At 48.4% G+C, this 10808-nt stretch overlaps 1 protein-coding gene across 7 annotated transcripts in view; it reads left to right on the top strand.

Annotated features, from left to right (window-relative positions):
- Cen (cerebellar degeneration-related protein 2-like) overlaps window positions 1–10808 on the top strand; it is a 621507-nt gene that overhangs the window by 405183 nt on the left and 205516 nt on the right. The window lies entirely within an intron of this gene.

The raw sequence follows: 10808 nt of genomic DNA, 5'->3' as shown, positions 1-10808 counted from the left end.
CCTCCTTCCCTCCCCAGAGGGCCACCCTAGGGATGACGCAGCAGTTCTCACCATCTCTCCCCCCCCTCCTTCCCTCCCCAGAGGGCCACCCTAGGGATGACGCAGCAGTTCTCACCATCTCTCCCCCCCCTCCTTCCCTCCCCAGAGGGCCACCCTAGGGATGACGCAGCAGTTCTCACCATCTCTCCCCCCCCCTCCTTCCCTCCCCAGAGGGCCACCCTAGGGATGACGCAGCAGTTCTCACCATCTCTCCCCCCCCTCCTTCCCTCCCCAGAGGGCCACCCTAGGGATGACGCAGCAGTTCTCACCATCTCTCCCCCCCCTCCTTCCCTCCCCAGAGGGCCACCCTAGGGATGACGCAGCAGTTCTCACCATCTCTCCCCCCCCCTCCTTCCCTCCCCAGAGGGCCACCCTAGGGATGACGCAGCAGTTCTCACCATCTCTCCCCCCCCTCCTTCCCTCCCCAGAGGGCCACCCTAGGGATGACGCAGCAGTTCTCACCATCTCTCCCCCCCTCCTTCCCTCCCCAGAGGGCCACCCTAGGGATGACGCAGCAGTTCTCACCATCTCTCCCCCCCCTCCTTCCCTCCCCAGAGGGCCACCCTAGGGATGACGCAGCAGTTCTCACCATCTCTCCCCCCCCTCCTTCCCTCCCCAGAGGGCCACCCTAGGGATGACGCAGCAGTTCTCACCATCTCTCCCCCCCCCTCCTTCCCTCCCCAGAGGGCCACCCTAGGGATGACGCAGCAGTTCTCACCATCTCTCCCCCCCCTCCTTCCCTCCCCAGAGGGCCACCCTAGGGATGACGCAGCAGTTCTCACCATCTCTCCCCCCCCCTCCTTCCCTCCCCCGAGGGCCACCCTAGGGATGACGCAGCAGTTCTCACCATCTCTCCCCCCCCTCCTTCCCTCCCCCGAGGGCCACCCTAGGGATGACGCAGCAGTTCTCACCATCTCTCCCCCCCCTCCTTCCCTCCCCCGAGGGCCACCCTAGGGATGACGCAGCAGTTCTCACCATCTCTCCCCCCCCTCCTTCCCTCCCCCGAGGGCCACCCTAGGGATGACGCAGCAGTTCTCACCATCTCTCCCCCCCCCTCCTTCCCTCCCCCGAGGGCCACCCTAGGGATGACGCAGCAGTTCTCACCATCTCTCCCCCCCCTCCTTCCCTCCCCCGAGGGCCACCCTAGGGATGACGCAGCAGTTCTCACCATCTCTCCCCCCCCTCCTTCCCTCCCCCGAGGGCCACCCTAGGGATGACGCAGCAGTTCTCACCATCTCTCCCCCCCCTCCTTCCCTCCCCCGAGGGCCACCCTAGGGATGACGCAGCAGTTCTCACCATCTCTCCCCCCCCTCCTTCCCTCCCCAGAGGGCCACCCTAGGGATGACGCAGCAGTTCTCACCATCTCTCCCCCCCCCTCCTTCCCTCCCCCGAGGGCCACCCTAGGGATGACGCAGCAGGTCTCAGGTGTCCACCCATTACTTCAGAGTTACACTTCGTGTTAATGATATAGTTGTACTTACAGTCTTCGGGTCCTCCTTATTTGTGTGTATTTGGTATGTGGTCTGGGGGGGGGGGGGGCTACATGTGTGTGTGGGGGGGGGGGGGACTACATGTGTGTGTGGGGGGGGACTACATGTGTGTGTGGGGGGGGACTACATGTGTGTGTGTGTGTGGGGGGGGACTACATGTGTGTGTGTGGGGGGGGGGGGACTACATGTGTGTGTGGGGGGGGGGGGACTACATGTGTGTGTGGGGGGGGGGACTACATGTGTGTGTGGGGGGGGGGGACTACATGTGTGTGTGGGGGGGGGGAAACGACATGTGTGTGTGGGGGGGGGGAAACGACATGTGTGTGTGGGGGGGGGGAAACGACATGTGTGTGTACTCACCTAGTTGTGCTTGCGGGGGTTGAGCTCTGGCTCTTTGGTCCCGCCTCTCGACTATCAATCAACTGGTGTACAGGTTCCTGAGCCTATTGGGCTCTATCATATCTACACTTGAAACTGTGTATGGAGTCAGCCTCCACCACATTGCTTCCTAGTGCATTCCATCTGTTAACTACCCTGACACTGACAAAAATCTTTCTAACGTCTCTGTGGCTCATTTGGGTACTCAGCTTCCACATGTGTCCCCTTGTGTGCGTGTACCACCCTTGTTAAATATTTCATCCTTGTCTACCCTGTCAATTCCCCTGATAATTTTGTATGTGGTGATCATGTCTCTCCTTACTCTTCTGTCTTCCAGTGTCGTAAGGTGCATTTCCCGCAGCCTTAACTCGTAACTCATGCCTCTTAGGTCTGGGACTAGTCTAGTGGGATACCTCTGAACTTTTTCCAGCTTCGTCTTGTGCTTGACAAGGTACGGGCTCCATGTGTGTGTGTGTGTGTGTATGTGTGTGTATTCACCTAGTTGTGTTTGCGGGGGTTGAGCTTTGCTCTTTCGGCCCGCCTCTCAACTGTCAATCAACTGTTTACTAACTACTACTATTTTTTCCCACACCACACACACCCCAGAAAGCAGCCCGTGACAGCTGACTAACTCCCAGGTACCTATTTACTGCTAGGTAACAGGGGCATTCAGGGTGAAAGAAACTTTGCCCATTTGTTTCTGCCTCGTGCGGGAATCGAACCCGCGCCACAGAATTACGAGTCCTGCGCGCTATCCTCCAGGCTACGAGGTGTGTGTGTGTGACGATGCCACGTGGCTGGTCTTGGAGTAGGCGGCTGTAAGGTATTGTCATAACAGTTCTTCACGCCCATGTGTACACTTACATTCAATATTGACATCATATTTTCAAGTACTTTGTCGTTGGTCATTCGCGAAGTCCCTGTATGGCCGCCACATTGACAGTAATACAGAGAATTCAGTGATGAAATTGATTCTGCTCTTATATATATATATATATATATATATATATATATATATATATATATATATATATATATATATATATATATATTATTAAATATGACCGAAAAAGTAAGATTAATAATTCTAACACGAATTTTCTCGATCTTTCTTACGTTTCTTTTCACTGTTGATGGTAATGCAAAAATCAATTCTCCAAAATTCATTTTTATTTCTAGTCTGACGCGACACTTGAGCGCGTTTCGTAAAACTTATTACATTTTCAAAGACTTTAGTTTACACACACACACAACTTTAACTGAATAGAGCTTAAACATCTTCGAGTTTTTATGCCTACATTTGGGTGAGGTGACATGTTACAACAGTTTTGGATGAGGTGAAAATAAAATTTTAACACAAGACAGGACACGAAACAATGGGTATTAAAGGTAGGTAACTGCATAAGGCCTATTTTTATTGGCCCATATTTCTTGATGCTTCTATATTAGAGCAGAGTCTTGAAGTGGGTAGAATATAGTTGTGCATTAATTGGCTGTTGATTGCTGGTGTTGACTTCTTGATGTGTAGTGCCTCGCACATGTCAAGCCGCCTGCTATCGCTGTATCTATCGATGATTTCTGTGTTGTTTGCTAAGATTTCTCTGGTGATGGTTTGGTTATGGGAAGAGGCTATATGTTCCTTAATGGAGCCCTGTTGCTTATGCATCGTTAAACGCCTGGAAAGAGATGTTGTTGTCTGATATGTTGATACCTACATATCTTAGTCGACATGAACTTGAAACCGGCCATATACTGCAGGTATATTGACGACATTTTTGCACAGGTACCTGATGTCAGACATCTGCAGGAGCTGAAGGAGGCATTTGAACAGAATTCTGGGTTGCGTTTCACTTACGAGATGGAGAAGGATGGGAAGCTGCCCTTTCTAGATGTAACAGTCATGGAAAGGAGCGGAGTTTTCCACACTGCAGTCTACACTAAGGAAACAAACATAGGAATGTGCCTAAATGCCAACAGCGACTGCCCAGACAGGTACAAGAGGAGTGTTGTTAACGCTTATGTCGACCGTGCTCTCAGCCACAGCTCAGAATGGAAGAAAGTCGACGAAGAACTCTGTAGGGTAAGGCAGGTCCTAGTCAACAACGGCTTCTCCAATGGTTTCGTGGAAGACATCATAAGAAGGAAAGTGAAACGCCATGCAACCTCTGAAGAGACAACTAACACAACACCTGTACCCCCTATTAGACTATTTTACAGGAACTTCTTTTCCACAGCCCATAAAACGGAGAAAAGGGTCCTGAAAGATATTGTTAGTAGAAACGTTATCCCTACAGACAAAAATCAGAAGATACAACTGACAATTTACTATAAAACCAAAAAAACGGCCAACCTACTCATGAGAAACTCTCCAGACACAAAGCAGAACGCTTTAAAAGATCTCTTTCCAGGTGTTTAACGATGCATAAGCAACAGGGCTCCATTAAGGAACATATAATCTCTTCCCACAAACAAACCATCACCAGAGAAATCCTAGTAAACAACACAGAAATCATCGATAGATACAGCGATAGCAGGCGGCTTGACATGTGCGAGGCACTACACATCAAGAAGTCAACACCAGCAATCAACAGCCAATTAATGCACAACTATATTCTACCCACTTCAAGACTCCACTCCAATATAGAAGCATCAAGAAATATGGGCCAATAAAAATAGGCCTTATGCAGTTACCTACCTTTAATACCCATTGTTTCGTGTCCTGTCTTGTGTTAAAATTTTTTCACCTCATCCAAAACTGTTGTAACATGTCACCTCACCCAAATGTAGGCATAAAAACTCGAAGATGTTTAAGCTCTATTCAGTTAAAGTTGTGTGTGTGTGTAAACTAAAGTCTTTGAAAATGTAATAAGTTTTACGAAACGCGCTCAAGTGTCGTGTCAGACTAGAAATAAAAATGAATTTTGGAGAATTGATTTTTGCATTACCATCAACAGTGAAAAGAAACGTAAGAAAGATCGAGAAAATTCGTGTTAGAATTATTAATCTTACTTTTTCGGTCATATTTAATAATATATATATATATATATATATATATATATATATATATATATATATATATATATATATATATATATATATATATATAATATATGTCGTACCTAGTAGCCGGAACGCACTTCTCAGCCTACTATGCAAGGCCCGATTTGCCTAATAAGCCAAGTTTTCATGAATTAATTGTTTTTCGACTACCTAACCTACCTAACCTAACCTAACTTTTTCGGCTACCTAACCTAACCTATAAAGATAGGTTAGGTTAGGTAGGGTTGGTTAGGTTCGGTAATATATCTACGTTAATTTTAACTCCAATAAAATAAATTGACCTCATACATCATGAAATGGGTAGCTTTATCATTTCATAAGAAAAAAATTAGAGAAAATATATTAATTTAGGAAAACTTGGCTTATTAGGCAAATCGGGCCTTGCATAGTAGGCTGAGAAGTGCGTTCTGGCTACTAGGTACGACATATATATATATATATATATATATATATATATATATATATATATATAATATATCCCAAATTAGTCTCTATCACAACCTGGGCCCAGATTCACGAAGCAGTTACGGAAGCACTTACGAACGTGTACATCTTTCCTCAATCTTTGACGGCTTTGGTTACATTTATTAAACAGTTTACAAGCACCAAATCTTGCCAATCAACTGTTGTTATTGTTATAAACAGCCTCCTGGTGCTTCGGAGCTCATTAACTGTTTAATAATTGTAAACTAAGCCGCCAAAGATTGAGAAAAGATGGACAGGTTCGTAAGTGCTTGCGTAACTGCTTCGTGAATCTGGTCCGTGGGGTGTCCTAGACCAAACCAGTTCCCACGTGGACTGGGTATAAGACACGGTATAATCTCTGGAGATGAACCAGCTCTCTCAACTTTTTCTGTCCCAGAGTCTTGCTTGCCAACTGTTGTTCTCAAGACGTTCTCCTGTCTTGGCCAGCGTCTCGGCGCCCTCCTCCAACACGGGCGGCGCCCTCCTCCAACACGGGCGGCGCCCTCCTCCAACACGGGCGGCGCCCTCCTCCAACACGGGCGGCGCCCTCCTCCAACACGGGCGGCGCCCTCCTCCAACACGGGCGGCGCCCTCCTCCAACACGGGCGGCGCCCTCCTCCAACACGGGCGGCGCCCTCCTCCAACACGGGCGGCGCCCTCCTCCAACACGGGCGGCGCCCTCCTGCTACACGGGCGGCGCCCTCCTCCAACACGGGCGGCGCCCTCCTCCAACACGGGCGGCGCCCTCCTGCAACACGGGCGGCGCCCTCCTCCAACACGGGCGGCGCCCTCTCGCCACCAGTCACAACACGTCCTCCACATGTGTCAACTGTCATGGCTACCTCTGGTCAACTGTCATTTAACACCTGCAAGTTGGTGTGTGGAGCCAGTAGGGGAATTAGTCAAGTTGGACTACTGCTGTCATGGCTGGCCACACCACCACACCAGAGCGGCGGGTCTTGCAATACATGCAATGATCTCTACGCCCTTTGGCTCTCATTGTGTCTTGAGGTTATCTTGAGATGATTCGGGGCTTAGCGTTCCCGCGGCCCGGTCCTCGACCTGGCCTCCTTTTTGTTACACATCCCCAGAAAGCAGCCCGTAGCAGCTGTCTAACTCCCAGGTACCTGTTTACTGCTAGGTGAACAGGGTCATGAAAGTGAAAGAAACTGCCTATTTGTTTCCGTCCCCACCGGGAATCGAGTCCGGAATCTCAGGAGTACGAATCCGAAGCGCTGTCCACTCAACTATCAGGTCCGTTGGAGATAAGTTCCTGCTACTATTGTGTAAAATGAAATGTAAATGTAAAAACCAGCACCACGTATACAACAGTCAGAGCTCACTACAGCCACGAAGGAGCAGCATACATGCTGGGTGATACTGCTTCTAGAGGACACTGTAAAGTTGTCGTCACCGCTCCAAGACAAACAACAAGATAGATAGCAATCTTCCAAACAAGAGATGCCGTGCCAGTAAGGATTCTCTTCAAGACACCAGTGCTCTCTAGGGTGGGATATTGTTGCTCTCTAGGGTGGAATATTGTTGCTCTCTTGGGTGGAATATTGTTGCTCTCTAGGGTGGAATATTGTTGCTCTCTAGGGTGGGATATTGTTGCTCTCTAGGGTGGAATATTGTTGCTCTCTAGGGTAGAATATTGTTGCTCTCTAGGGTAGAATATTGTTGCTCTCTAGGGTGGAATATTGTTGCTCTCTAGGGTGGAATATTGTTGCTCTCTAGGGTGGGATATTGCTGCTCTCTAGGGTGGAATAGTGTTGCTCTCTAGGGTGGAATATTGTTGCTCTCTAGGGTGGAATATTGTTGCTCTCTAGGGTGGAATATTGTTGCTCTCTAGGGTGGGATATTGTTGCTCTCTAGGGTGGAATATTGTTGCTCTCTAGGGTGGAATATTGCTGCTCTCTAGGGTGGAATATTGTTGCTCTCTAGGGTGGGATATTGTTGCTCTCTAGGGTGGAATATTGTTGCTCTCTAGGGTGGAATATTGCTGCTCTCTAGGGTGGAATATTGCTGCTCTCTAGGGTGGAATATTGTTGCTCTCTAGGGTGGAATATTGTTGCTCTCTAGGGTGGAATATTGTTGCTCTCTAGGGTGGAATATTGTTGCTCTCTAGGGTGGGATATTGTTGCTCTCTAGGGTGGAATATTGCTGCTCTCTAGGGTGGGATATTGCTGCTCTCTAGGGTGGAATATTGTTGCTCTCTAGGGTGAGATATTGTTGCTCTCTAGGGTGGGATATTGCTGCTCTCTAGGGTGGAATATTGTTGCTCTCTAGGGTGGAATATTGTTGCTCTCTAGGGTGGAATATTGTTGCTCTCTAGGGTGGAATATTGTTGCTCTCTAGGGTGGGATATTGCTGCTCTCTAGGGTGGAATATTGTTGCTCTCTAGGGTGGAATATTGCTGCTCTCTAGGGTGGAATATTGTTGCTCTCTAGGGTGGAATATTGTTGCTCTCTAGGGTGGAATATTGTTGCTCTCTAGGGTGGAATATTGTTGCTCTCTGGGGTGGAATATTGTTGCTCTCTAGGGTGGGATATTGTTGCTCTCTAGGGTGGAATATTGCTGCTCTCTAGGGTGGGATATTGCTGCTCTAGGGTGGAATATTGTTGCTCTCTAGGGTGGAATACTGCTGCTCTCTAGGGTGGAATATTGTTGCTCTCTAGGGTGGAATATTGTTGCTCTCTAGGGTGGAATATTGTTGCTCTCTAGGGTGGAATATTGTTGCTCTCTGGGGTGGAATATTGTTGCTCTCTAGGGTGGGATATTGTTGCTCTCTAGGGTGGAATATTGCTGCTCTCTAGGGTGGGATATTGCTGCTCTAGGGTGGAATATTGCTGCTCTCTAGGGTGGAATATTGTTGCTCTCTAGGGTGGAATATTGTTGCTCTCTAGGGTGGAATATTGCTGCTCTCTAGGGTGGAATATTGTTGCTCTCTAGGGTGGAATATTGTTGCTCTCTAGGGTGGAATATTGCTGCTCTCTAGGGTGGAATATTGTTGCTCTCTAGGGTGGGATAGTGTTGCTCTCTAGGGTGGAATATTGCTGCTCTCTAGGGTGGAATATTGTTGCATACTAACAGCCCCATTCAGAGCCGGGAAAATTGCTGACCTACAAAGATCTTTTACCGCTAGAATCCACCCAATAAAACTAAATTATTCGGACTGGTTACACTTATAAAATCTGTCTTCTCAAACAACGCAAGCAGGAGAGATACATAATAATTTACACCTGGACTGCTTCTAAATCTGCACACTGACATAACCTCACACGAGATTAGGAGGCCTGACAGGATGTGGGGAACACACCCGTTGGAAAGCAGAGGTGTGCAATAGGTACGCTGAGAGAGAACTATCAACATCAGAGGCCCGAGACTGTTCAACACGCTGCCACTACACATAAGAGGCATAACTGGCCGACCCCTCACAGTGTTCAAGAGAGAACTATCAACATCAGAGGCCCGAGACTGTTCAACACGCTGCCACTACACATAAGGGACATAACTGGCCGACCCCTCACAGTGTTCAAGAGAGAACTATCAACATCAGAGGCCCGAGACTGTTCAACACGCTTCCACTACACATAAGGGACATAACTGGCCGACCCCTCACAGTGTTCAAGAGAGAACTATCAACATCAGAGGCCCGAGACTGTTCAACACGCTTCCACTACACATAAGGGACATAACTGGCCGACCCCTCACAGTGTTCAAGAGAGAACTATCAACATCAGAGGCCCGAGACTGTTCAACACGCTTCCACTACACATAAGGGGCATAACTGGCCGACCCCTCACAGTGTTCAAGAGAGAACTATCAACATCAGAGGCCCGAGACTGTTCAACACGCTTCCACTACACATAAGGGACATAACTGGCCGACCCCTCACAGTGTTCAAGAGAGAACTATCAACATCAGAGGCCCGAGACTGTTCAACACGCTTCCACTACACATAAGGGACATAACTGGCCGACCCCTCACAGTGTTCAAGAGAGAACTATCAACATCAGAGGCCCGAGACTGTTCAACACGCTTCCACTACACATAAGGGACATAACTGGCCGACCCCTCACAGTGTTCAAGAGAGAACTATCAACATCAGAGGCCCGAGACTGTTCAACACGCTTCCACTACACATAAGGGACATAACTGGCCGACCCCTCACAGTGTTCAAGAGAGAACTATCAACATCAGAGGCCCGAGACTGTTCAACACGCTTCCACTACACATAAGGGACATAAATGGCCTCACAGTGTTTCAAGGAGAAAAGGAGAACTCTTACAGAATCATCCAAAGGATATCTACAACAATGATCTGTGCTTGGTGTGGGGGTAGCTCTCTTTCAGGGTATGTGTTGCCCGAGCCCTAAAGGGGTCTAAGGGTATGGGCACGAGGGTATTCAGTGTCTCCACGCGGTCACCCGTCCAGATAACTATCACATGGAAATGGGTTTAACCATACTGACTGGACGTTGTGTTCATCTTCCACAAAGGCACACTTCTCACTTACGTGTGTGTGTGTGTGTGTGTGTGTGTGTGTGTGTGTGTGTGTGTGTGTGTGTGTGTGTGTGTGTGTGTGTGTGTATTATGCTCATATGCATGTATTTGAATATGTATATTGACATGTATTTAAATACATATGTTTACATGTATTTAAATACATATGGTTTACATGTGTATAAATATATATAATTACACGCATGTATGCTTATGTGTATTTAGATGTGTGTACCTACATGTATATAAATGTGTTGGTGCTCCATGTGTGCGCGTATGTGTGACTCAGGCTTGCAGCACATATGGAAGTTGAGAGGAGAGTGATGTGATATATTAGGGAACTAACACATGTGAAGTGTTCGAACAGTGTTCGACTAACCAGTGTGTTGTTTCCAGGTACGTGTGTACACTGTTCGGAAGGGGTCACTGGTGTCCGGATATAAGGTAGGTGTTGCGTAGGGCCGGATATAAGGTAGGTGTTGCGTAGGGCCGGATATAAGGTAGGTGTTGCGCAGGGCCGGATGACTTTTCTGTCGCGTAAGGCCGGATAAGGCTGGCTAAAGTGCACAAACGTTTAATATATGTAGAGACCCCCTAGTTGCCCAGACCCCATCCCCCCCCCCCCCCCCCCTCAAGGTTCCTAGCTCCCAGAGGCAGCAAACACCGAGCCTATTGGACCTGATTTTCACCCAGAATGAGGAAGACATTACGAATATGGAACACGAAATACCACTAGGAGCCTGTGACCAGGGGCCAGATTCACGAAGTAGTTACGCAAGCACTTACGAACCTGGGGTCAGATTCACGAAGCAGTTACGCAAGCACTTACGAACGTGTACATCTTTCCTCGATCTTTGACGGCTTTGTTTAC

Source organism: Procambarus clarkii, chromosome 79 (genome assembly GCF_040958095.1).
Source record: "Procambarus clarkii isolate CNS0578487 chromosome 79, FALCON_Pclarkii_2.0, whole genome shotgun sequence".
Lineage (NCBI taxonomy): Eukaryota > Metazoa > Arthropoda > Malacostraca > Decapoda > Cambaridae > Procambarus > Procambarus clarkii.
The sequence above is the reverse complement of the archived record's forward strand: the minus strand, read 5'-3'. Positions and strand labels throughout refer to the sequence as shown.